The sequence below is a fragment of the Thunnus thynnus genome, chromosome 16 (assembly GCF_963924715.1).
Source record: "Thunnus thynnus chromosome 16, fThuThy2.1, whole genome shotgun sequence".
Classification (NCBI taxonomy): Eukaryota; Metazoa; Chordata; class Actinopteri; order Scombriformes; family Scombridae; genus Thunnus; species Thunnus thynnus.
The window spans coordinates 1,661,999-1,672,271 of NC_089532.1; the positions used below are offsets into that span (position 1 = coordinate 1,661,999).

Below are 10,273 nucleotides of genomic sequence, written 5' to 3' on the forward strand. Positions count from 1 at the left end.
AAACTAGAAAACACAACATTAGTTAAATAATAAACAAACCATATATATTAACATATTGAAGACTGTGTGTGTGTGTGTTAGGAGAAGAAGAAAATAGGGAATAAGAAAAAAAAATCATGTTGTCATGCGTGAAAAACTCTGATGTCACGACGGTAGATTAACGGGACTCTGTGTGTGTGTGTGTGTGTGTGTGTGTGTGTGTGTGTGTGTGTGTGTGTGTGTGTGTGTGTGTGTGTGTGTGTGTGTCTTAGTCTTACATTTACACCACATGGGGAAAAAAACACCACAAATATGTAAATAAATGATAAATCAATAAACAAACACCTGCCATGTTTCCAGGATTCTTTACCCAATCCAAAACTGCCATTTTTTTTACAATCAATTTTATATCAATAAAAAAAGATAATAATCAAATACTAACAACACCATTTTTAATCAATAATAACGTAACATTATTATGGGCTACTTTATCTCTAATATAAGTAGAATATGTTTATATTCTTAATATCCTAAACAAAAATATGATATATTGTCATATGTCTAAATTAATCATGTAATATACTGTAACAACTACAACATACATGTATTATATATGGACATAAATACTGCATATATTTTAAAGCAATTTTCATATATGTCCAATATATATTATTTTCAGATAAACAGTTTTGGTTCAGGTTCATTATGCTACTGTTCCTATAATATTTCTTGCATGTTTAAATGTTTCTGTAAATTAATAAAGTTTAAAAATGTATTAAATGGGTCAGTATAGTTGTTCATAACCTTGTTTACTCCAACTATTTATACTATTAGAGATGCAAAGTGTTGTTTATGTGTTTTAGATATTAGACCAAACAAATATGTCACGTAAATGATAAAACTGATTAGAATGATTTTACACATTTCTTTAGGAAACCGTTCAATCATCGTTTAATCACAAAAATAGTACAATATAGAAAAGATTGATGCATGAAAAGCTGATATCATCCGAACTGTCCACAGCTGCAGAAATCACAGCAACACGCTGCTGGATTTTCTTATGTAACTTATATTGTGGATCGGACGTCTGAAACATTTGAGTCTGAGTCATTTTCTCAATAAAACTGGTTCTGATGGGACGTTTTGGTGACAGTTGCTGCGTCTGAACTTCTCCATTCACAACTGAGATCTTTCCTGACGAGTGTTTTCTCCGCCAGCCTTTGTCTGAGTCTATTTTCCCTCTGCCTCGATGAGAGGGGAGGGGGAGGGTGATGGGTGGTGGTTTGTTGCCCTCAATATGTTGTGATGGAAGACTTGGTTCTCCAGAAGGAGCGTCCGCCTGGCCAGACAGGAACCATCATTGATCTGTTTGGCATCAGGCGTCTCCACAGCTCTGAGTGCTGATCAGGCTGCTGGTGGATCCACAGAGCAGTCAGGCTGCAGCTGACACTCCAACAATCCTGCTTTTCTCTGCCGCGATGCCCAGATTTGATGTTGTCCTGCCCAGTGTGAACAGCAAAAAGCTGCACAGAGTGTGTAAAAGTGGTAATACATGGCGAGGTGTCCTGATACATGAAAATAAAGGAGGCGATGGGAAGCCAAGCGGGGATTTCCTTTCCAACAAACCCTCCAAACTAAAGAACAATGAAGATTCATTATCTGATCTGTGGTTAAAGTTTGGTTAAAGGACCGAGGATGATGACCACTGTCAGATATATTCGATATCAGAGGTGCAGCAATTAGTTGATGAATTGATTAAACAGAAAATGAATATGCAGCTAATTAGATAATCGATTAATCATTTCAGTCACTTTTCAAGCAAAAAACTCAAACATTCAATGGTTCTCAAATATAACCATTTGCTGTTTCTTTGTCATATATGACAATAAATTGTATAATCTAACATTTTAGGCTCTGAAAAAATGTGATGCCACAGTTGCAGCCCTTTACGTACAGTAGTTGTAGATTTTTGGATGTATTTTCTTATCGTCTCAGGCCAACGGAAGCCAAATCCAGCCGTCTAACAAAAATATTTTGTCCCCCACTGAAAGCATTTTCATGGTTTACATTAAAACTTGAGCAAAGATTTTTCACAAATGGACTGTAAGGATGTAAATAACAACTACAGTAAGAAATACACAAATGCAACCAATGATACTTGTGTTGTAAAACATGTAGAACTTGTTCTGCCCTGAAAGTTACCAGAAAGAATGTGGTCATGGTTAAGATACTACCGATAATCCAGCCAAGTTTCATCCATACATTGCATCCAAATGTAGCACAAATTTTAATCAAAATTTGCAGAAAATCATCAAAAGAAAACGTAGTGAAAGCACGTTTCCATCCACTGCTGTTGTGTAAATATCAGCAGATAAACAGCAGGTGGCGCTAATCCTCCAGTCAGAGCCATTAAACCGTCGCAGAAGAAGAAGACACAACGAGATGACGTCATTAAAAGAGCGACAGTCAAAGCTCAAACGATGGAAAACATGATGGAAATATGACATTTCTGTTAGTTTCATGTATTGACGTGAGGAAGGTTACAGTCTCCTCATCATCGCTCCACACAGATCTAATGTTTTCTGCTCTTCAGTGACGTTTAAGTCACATGATTCATGTACGTCATCATTTATTCACTCAGTCTGTTTTTAAATTTGCTTCCACACGACTACTTTTACACCTCAGACAAGATATTTCAATTTTTTTTCAAATGTATTGTGTCTCCACTCAGGTTTTTATGTACAAATTGAAAAATATGTATAAAAGCAGGTGGATGGAAACACACTTAATGACGACTGTTGGTGACCCAACCACACACCTTAACGTCCTCCTTAAAGCTTAAAGCTTTTGTCATCTACTCTTGTCTGACACATGCAAGTATATATGCAGCCCAAAATGTATCTCTGTGTGACTGCTTGGCTCCTGCAAGTAAACATGCATCTACTGTCCGTGTCCTCGTCCATGTTGGACAACAAGTCCTCCAAATTAAACGAGCAGATTCGTGGTTTGACCATGTGACTCCAGAATGACACATAGGAGTGTTTTCTAATCTGGCGCACTGAGCCCAGAGTGCAGGTATTCAGAGCTGCAGGGATGATGGTTGTTGTGTCAGAGTTTAAAGTCACTTCCTGACTGATTGCGTTAGAGTTTCTGGAGGCTTTAGGTGAGAAAGTATTCTCAAGAATCAACACGAATGTTATTTCAAAGGAGGAAAAATATCAGTGTGAGTGTGCTTTTTTTTATCTTGTGTGTTTTCTTTGTTGTCTTGAATTGTTTCAGTTCATGGTCAAACACAGAAATGTCAAAGCCAAGAAGAAGAAAAAGGAAAGGAACTCCAAAAAAAAAATACAAGAACGGAGCTGAAGTGAGTCTGACTCTCAACACCTTCGGATGTTATTTTGAAGTTTCTGCGGCTCATTTGTCAACACTCTGCACATGTAGTTATGATACAGTTTGATTTTAAAATTGTGCCAAAATAACAAAAATCTGACAGTGTTTCCTCTGACAAATCCCTTCCTTTAAACAACGGAGTCAAGGCAAGATGACTAATGATGCTTTAAAGAGATATTTACATTGAAAAAAGACTAAAAAGCATGAAGTCAGTGTTCATTTCACTCAGCTACAACACCCAGAAAAGTTCAGACAAGTGTTCCACTGACCCAATAATTTCAAAAAGGAAAATATCAGGTAATATCCTCATATCATAATACTGATATATCCCTTCAGTGCTGTTGGACAGGACAGATTATCTGACCAGGATGTCACCTCAACATCTGGTTTTCTATATGACATTGGATTCGAAACACCAAAGGTTCGACTACACACTGCTTTCTGTAAGACGTCAAAAGCCAAAAAGGTTGGAAACCACTGGTTTTAAAAGCTTGTTATATTATCCATTGTGTCAAATCTTCATCTGAAAAGTAACTAAAGCTGTCAAATAAATGTAGTGGAGTAGAAAGTACAATATTTCCCTCTGAAATGTAGAAAGTAGCATCACATGGAAATACTCAAGTAAAGTACAAGTACCTCAAAACTGGACGTAAGTAAATGTACTTAGTTACTTTCTACCATTGCTGATATCTCTCTGTACACTGGTTCCAGCTGATTGGAATCCTTTAAACAATACTAACAAAACCATGGAAGTTGTCTTGAAGGTAAAAAGTTATTAATTATGTATAAAATCACAACCAATGACAGAGCTCTTCTCTGGGATCAGTGGAGGCTCTGTGGACCCCATAAGACCCCTGGGTGGAGACCTGGTTTGGCCTGGTCTGGTTTAGCTCGGCTCACATGTACATTCCTGACTCTTAGAGGTCTGTTTCTGATCGTCGGCGACCGTGTTTCACCTCCATGAACCGCCCACCTGGCTCCGTCCTGCAGGAGGCCTGGATTTACCAACCATTAAGCTATCAAGAGCTTTTGTTTGAAAAATATTTCTGTGGGCCTTTTTCCTAATTGCCTGTCAAAATCGACTTAACCGTCGTCCATGTGCAGAAAGGAGCGCCGCATACACTGTTCATTAATTCATACCAGCTCTATTCAGGCTGGATTTGGGTTTCACAACCTAAATATGCCAACATGTTCACATGAGCACTGAATGATCCAAAGTGAGAAAAAAAATCTGCTGTTTTAAAATCACACTTGACATGACAGGTGATTTACACTGGTGCTGGTTATAGAGAATCAAACACAAAAATAAGCAAAAGACTTCGTTATGAATGAATCCTAAAGTTGTGTTTGTTTTAATTGTGTTCATCTGTTGTCAGTGATGGAAAGTAACTAAGTACATTTATTCAAGTCTGAGGTACTTTATACTTCCACTCCACTACATTTCAGAGGGAAATATTGTACTTTCTACTCCACTACATTTATTTGACAGCTTTAGTTACTTTTCAGATGAAGATTTGACACAATGGATAATATAACAAGCTTTTAAAATACAACACATTGTTAAAGATGAAACCAGTGGTTTCCAACCTTTTTGGCTTTTGACGTCTTACAAAAAGCAGTGTGTAGTCGGGGTCACATTTCACATGTCTATGAGTTGTTAACAGCTCCACCAAATAGTGATTTTTCCCTCTAAACTTCTCACATGCTTTCATTTCAATAAATGTTCAAATGATCCAATATTTCAGCAAAAATCAAAGATTAGAGAAAAAGTCTGAAAACAGATTTTTTCTTCTTTCCTCTCCCATTAATCATCTCACGACCCCTCAGATTTATCTGCTGACCCTTTGGAGGGGCCCCACCCCTAGGTTGGGAACCACTGGAATAAACTAGCTAACTGTATATAAAGTAGTGTAAACTAGCTCCACCTCCAGCAGCTACAACAGTAACATGCTGCTCTAACACTGATGCTTCACTATTAATAATCTAATGATGTCATATATAATAATATATCAGTCAGAGGGACTAAACCACTACTTTTACTGCAATACTTTAACTACATCAAGCTCATAATACTTATGTACTTTTACTGCAATACTTTAACTACATCAAGCTCATAATACTTATGTGCTTTTACTGCAATACTTTAACTACATCAAGCTCATAATACTTATGTACTTTTACTGCAATACTTTAACTACATCAAGCTCATAATACTTATTTTTACATTACTGTATTATTACTTGCACTTAAGTAAAGGATCTAAGTACTTCTTCCAACACATTTACAGCTGCAGTCTTTTTCTGGGTCAATCTTATTTTTCTCAGTTGACTCATGACACAGTCAGTGTTGTAATAATGATGATAAAGCAGCTAACAGGCTAATTGTGTTGAATTCAAAGTGTGCAGGTCTGTGGTCGGCTCTCTTTCTCTCTCTCTGTAAGATGATCAGCTGGAGATGAACCTTGCTTGACCTCCACTTAACACAGAAGACGGAACGATGGGATATCTTCTCTCTCTTTCTTTTTGTCCAGTAAATAAAACCTTTAGAAGACTAGATCTTATCTGAAGAGCTCAGCAACCAATCTGAAATAAAGCAGCCCTCATCTACATGGTAAAGGACCCAATATCTGTAAATAAAATGCTGTTTTTAGATTGTTCGTTTTGAATAAAGTGTTTAAAAATGCCCCAAAACATTTCCGCTTCTGAATATTTAGGACATTTGAGAAAGGACACAGGTAGGTTTCTGTGATGATACCTGCTTGATGATGAGTGTGTGTGTTGGAATTTTACAGGAAGTAGGGTGAAAGGCTTTGTGAACTACAAAAATGTAGATTACAGCTATGGCAGCTGTGAAAGTATCATGTTTTACCTGGTGCTTTGATTTATATAACACACAAAAAAACTATAAAAAGGAAAAATATGCTATCTGGCAGGTAGCTCAAACTGAAGTTGCTTAACAACTAAAGGACCTCAGGTTGCTCAAGCTAAAGTAGCTAAAGGATGCTAGGTATCTAAGCTGATTCAACTCAAAGACATGAGGTTGTAAAGCTAATAGCTAAAGGACATAAAGTAGCTAAAGTAACTACAGGACTTCAAGTAACTAAAGCGATAAAGGACACAAAATGCTATATTGCTAAAGGACACCAGGTAAAGCTGGAGTAGCTGAAGGACCTAAAGCTAACAGGGTAACTAAAACTGAAACACATATTGTGCTAAACTAGCTAAAGGACAAAGGTTGGTGCATTGCTATCTTGAGGCAGCAGAAAGCGATTGCGCTATTGACCAACAAAAACCTGGTCTGAAGTCAATAGTGCAGTGTTTCACTGTTATTTCAAGGATGCATTACCAAGACAGTATGCGCCTACGTAAGCGGGTGTACAACGTGCGTAACTCTGCTTGTTACCAAGTAGCTAAAGCTGAAGAAGCTAAAGGACATCAAACCAATTTTATGTGTAAAGCTCAATATCACAAATCACAAATTTTCCTCAGGGACTTTACAGTCTGTACAGCAATACAACATCCTCTGTCCTTAGATCCTCAATTTTAATATGGAAAACTCTAAAAAAAAAAAAAAAACCTTTAACGGGAAAAAATGGAAGAAACCTCAGGAAGAGCAACAGAGAGATCTCTCTCCTTGGAAGGACAATCGTGCAATAGATGTGTGTACAGAATAGAACACAAATTTCAGAATACAGCATTGAACGGGATAACAAATCAAATAGCTAAAGCTAAAGAAGCTAAAGGACATCAGGTAGCTAAAAGTAACATAGCTAAATAAAACAGGAAGCTACATCTAGGTGGCTAAAGGATTTTAGCTGCTGAAGATGAAGCAGTTCGAAGACATAGCTAATGCTAAAGTAGATACAGGACACTAAATGTTTAAGTAGCTAAAGGATGTGCCTAAAGCTACAGTGGGGAAAGGTTACATAGCTATGTTGCTAAGCTAAAGTTGCTAAAAAACATCAGGTAACTAAAGCTAAAGTAGCTAAAGGACTTTAGGTACCTAGAGCTAATAAGCTAGCTAAGGTAATGGGATAGTTAAACCTAAGTAGGTAGCTGGAGCTAAGATATCTAAAGGACTAAAAGCTAAATTAAATACTAAAGTAAGTAAAGGACATTTGTAGCTAATGCTTAAGTAGTTAAAGGACATTAAGGGTGAAACAGATAAAGGTCCCCAAAAGCCTAAAGACATCAAGTGGCTTGAACGCTAATGTAGATAAAATGGTAAGATGGAGAACACTAGAGAACACTAGATGTTTAATTAGCCAAAAGACATTAAGCATGAGCAATATAAAGGACACCAAGTGCTTAAAGATGTCAAGTGCATTAGGTGGCTAAAGCTTAAGTAGCTAAAGGACACCAGACAGCTATCCCAGTGGCTAAAGGATTTTAGCCTCTAAAGATTAAGTGGCTCAAAAACATAGCTAATGCCAAAGTAGATACAGTTCAATAAAGCTAAAGTAGCTAGGTAACTTCATCTAAGTATCTAAAATACATGTAGGAGCTAAAGCTAAAGTAGCTAAAGGACATCAGGTAATTAAAGCTAAAAAAGCTAAAGGACATAAAGGAGCTACAGCTAAAGTAGATAAAGGACATAAAGGAGCTACAGCTAAAGTAGATAAAGGACATAAAGGAGATGACGCTAAAGTAGCTAAGTAGCTAAAGGACATCAGGTAAAAATGCTAATTTAGCTGAAAGACGTTAGGTGGCTAAAGATAAAGTAGCTGAAGGACATACAAGAGATGAAGGTAAAATACCTAAAGGTGAAGCAGCGCGATTTAAAGACACAGCTGCTGCTCTGCAGGTTTCTGCTCTAGTTAACCAGACCTGAAAGAGGAGCAGCTCACAGTATCAGTGTCACTCTGCCTGGAGCGGCTCTCTTCATCCGGCCTCGCCACTCTGACATACTGGGACCAGTGCCAGTGCTGGAGGACATGCTGGTTTTAGCAGCTGGAAGATGTCCTGACAAGTATTTTACAGCAACAGAGAAACGAGTCGACAAGGTGACGGCCTGTCAGACGGTGAGCAGGGCCCAAAACACACACAGATGGTTAGATTTACAGGTTGAACTCGGTACAAGACTAACTTCACTGGAATTTAAAATGGAGCTCCATGAGTTTTAAGTATAAACAATGAGATTAACATATATCAGACCTTTGAAAATTTCACAGTTTTTTTGTGATCACTGCGACCAAAAATGCTTGATTTTGCAGCAGCTTTTCTCAAAAATTGTGATACAATTTGGGTAAAATTCCAAGCAAAGGAAAATAATAAAAAACCACCACCAGGGAAGAGTCAAATGTAACCACTTCCTTCAATAAAAAATGTACTGGATATCACTGAAACGATATTTCAGTGCTATTTTTTAATTGAACTTCTGAACATGAGAACCATGGGCTCAAATTTATATAAAAAAGAAAATACTATACTTGAGTTCCATTTATAAATCTTTATTAAATAAACTTTCACCTCAACATTAACACAAAATAAAATCAGTCAATAATGACATTAAAATAAATCCATTAACATAAAAATATAGTTTCATTTCCAAAGTGCTCATTTTTATGTTTGAGAGGTAGATTATGTCCATCTTTGCTGTCTGAACAAAATCAACTTGTATTCTGAAGCAATCTCTTACACCTATATTATTGTATACAACTCATGTTTGAAACTACAGTTCAGATTTGTCCATCTTCCACATGAAGGCGCCTGAATCCTTGCTGAATACGCACTGCGATGACGTAAATTACTACGACACGAAATGGGAAAATTGGTCCACATCCCAAGCGGTCTGTTGATTTGGTAAGTTGCAGTAATTTAGCAAAATTGCCACAAATATTGTAGAGATTTCTTGAATTTGTGTTAATTATTGCAATCACAAAATCTCCAGTTTCCTGGAGGGACTGATATAAAATGTACTTTTCTGGGAATGTCATTGATTTGTGTTGGTGCTGGTGGTCGTGGTTGTAAATAAAGAGGCTGGTAAACTGATCTCAGCTGTGTTTTCTTCCTCCTCCCCGCAGCCCAGCCGGGCTAACGTAATGGAGAATAAGTGATTCATGTTTGTAATGTTTTTGTTTTTTTCAGATGTGTTTCTGTTGTTGCTATTGATACTTCAGATGTTGTGTTGTCAGCGGAAGAGATGACCGAAGCACCGTCAGCCATTTCCAAAGCCGCAAGATAATCGATGCAGCAGATTATGACCTCAAACAACAGAGATGATGGGTAACTGTGGAGCTGATGAATAAACAAACATGAGGCCGAGTGCATCGTGTATCTGCTCGATATACAAGATCAGAATAATAATGATAATAAAACTTTATTTATGTAGCACATTTCATACAAAAAAGATGCAATAATATGTGCTCACAAAACATGAAAACAGAAACATTAAAAGGTTAAAAAAGAGATTTAACAAAGAGATATTTAAAAATGAATGAAGCTCACTAATTTCACTACATTGTCAATAATAGGAATTTTCTAAAAATACAGAATATAGAAACATTATTGTATAATTCAACATATTCGTATATTGTGAAAACACATTGCATCCTGTAGTAGAAAAAACCCCTAACCCTAACCGTGACCCTACCCTACCCTAACCTTAACCCTAACCTTAACCCTACCCTAACCCTAACCATAACCCTACCCTAACCCTAACCATAACCCTACCCTAACCATAACCCTACCCTAACCTTAACCCTACCCTAACCCTAACCTTAACCCTACCCTAACCTTAACCATAACCCTAACCCTACCCTGGCCCTAACCCTAACCGTAACCGTAACCCTAACCCTACCCTAACCCTACCCCAACCCTAACCCTAACCCTACCCTAACCCTAACCCTAACCATAACCATAACCCTGGCCCTAACCCTAACCCTACCCTAACCCTAACCATAACC

At 37.4% G+C, this 10,273-nt stretch overlaps 1 long non-coding RNA gene across 1 annotated transcript; it reads left to right on the forward strand.

Annotated features, from left to right (window-relative positions):
• Positions 1-5,521: 5,521 nt before the first annotated feature.
• LOC137199543 (uncharacterized) lies at positions 5,522-9,964 on the forward strand. Its single transcript, XR_010931804.1, has 3 exons — positions 5,522-8,389; positions 9,074-9,170; positions 9,456-9,964. It is a non-coding gene; the product is annotated as an uncharacterized lncRNA (long non-coding RNA).
• Positions 9,965-10,273: the final 309 nt, after the last annotated feature.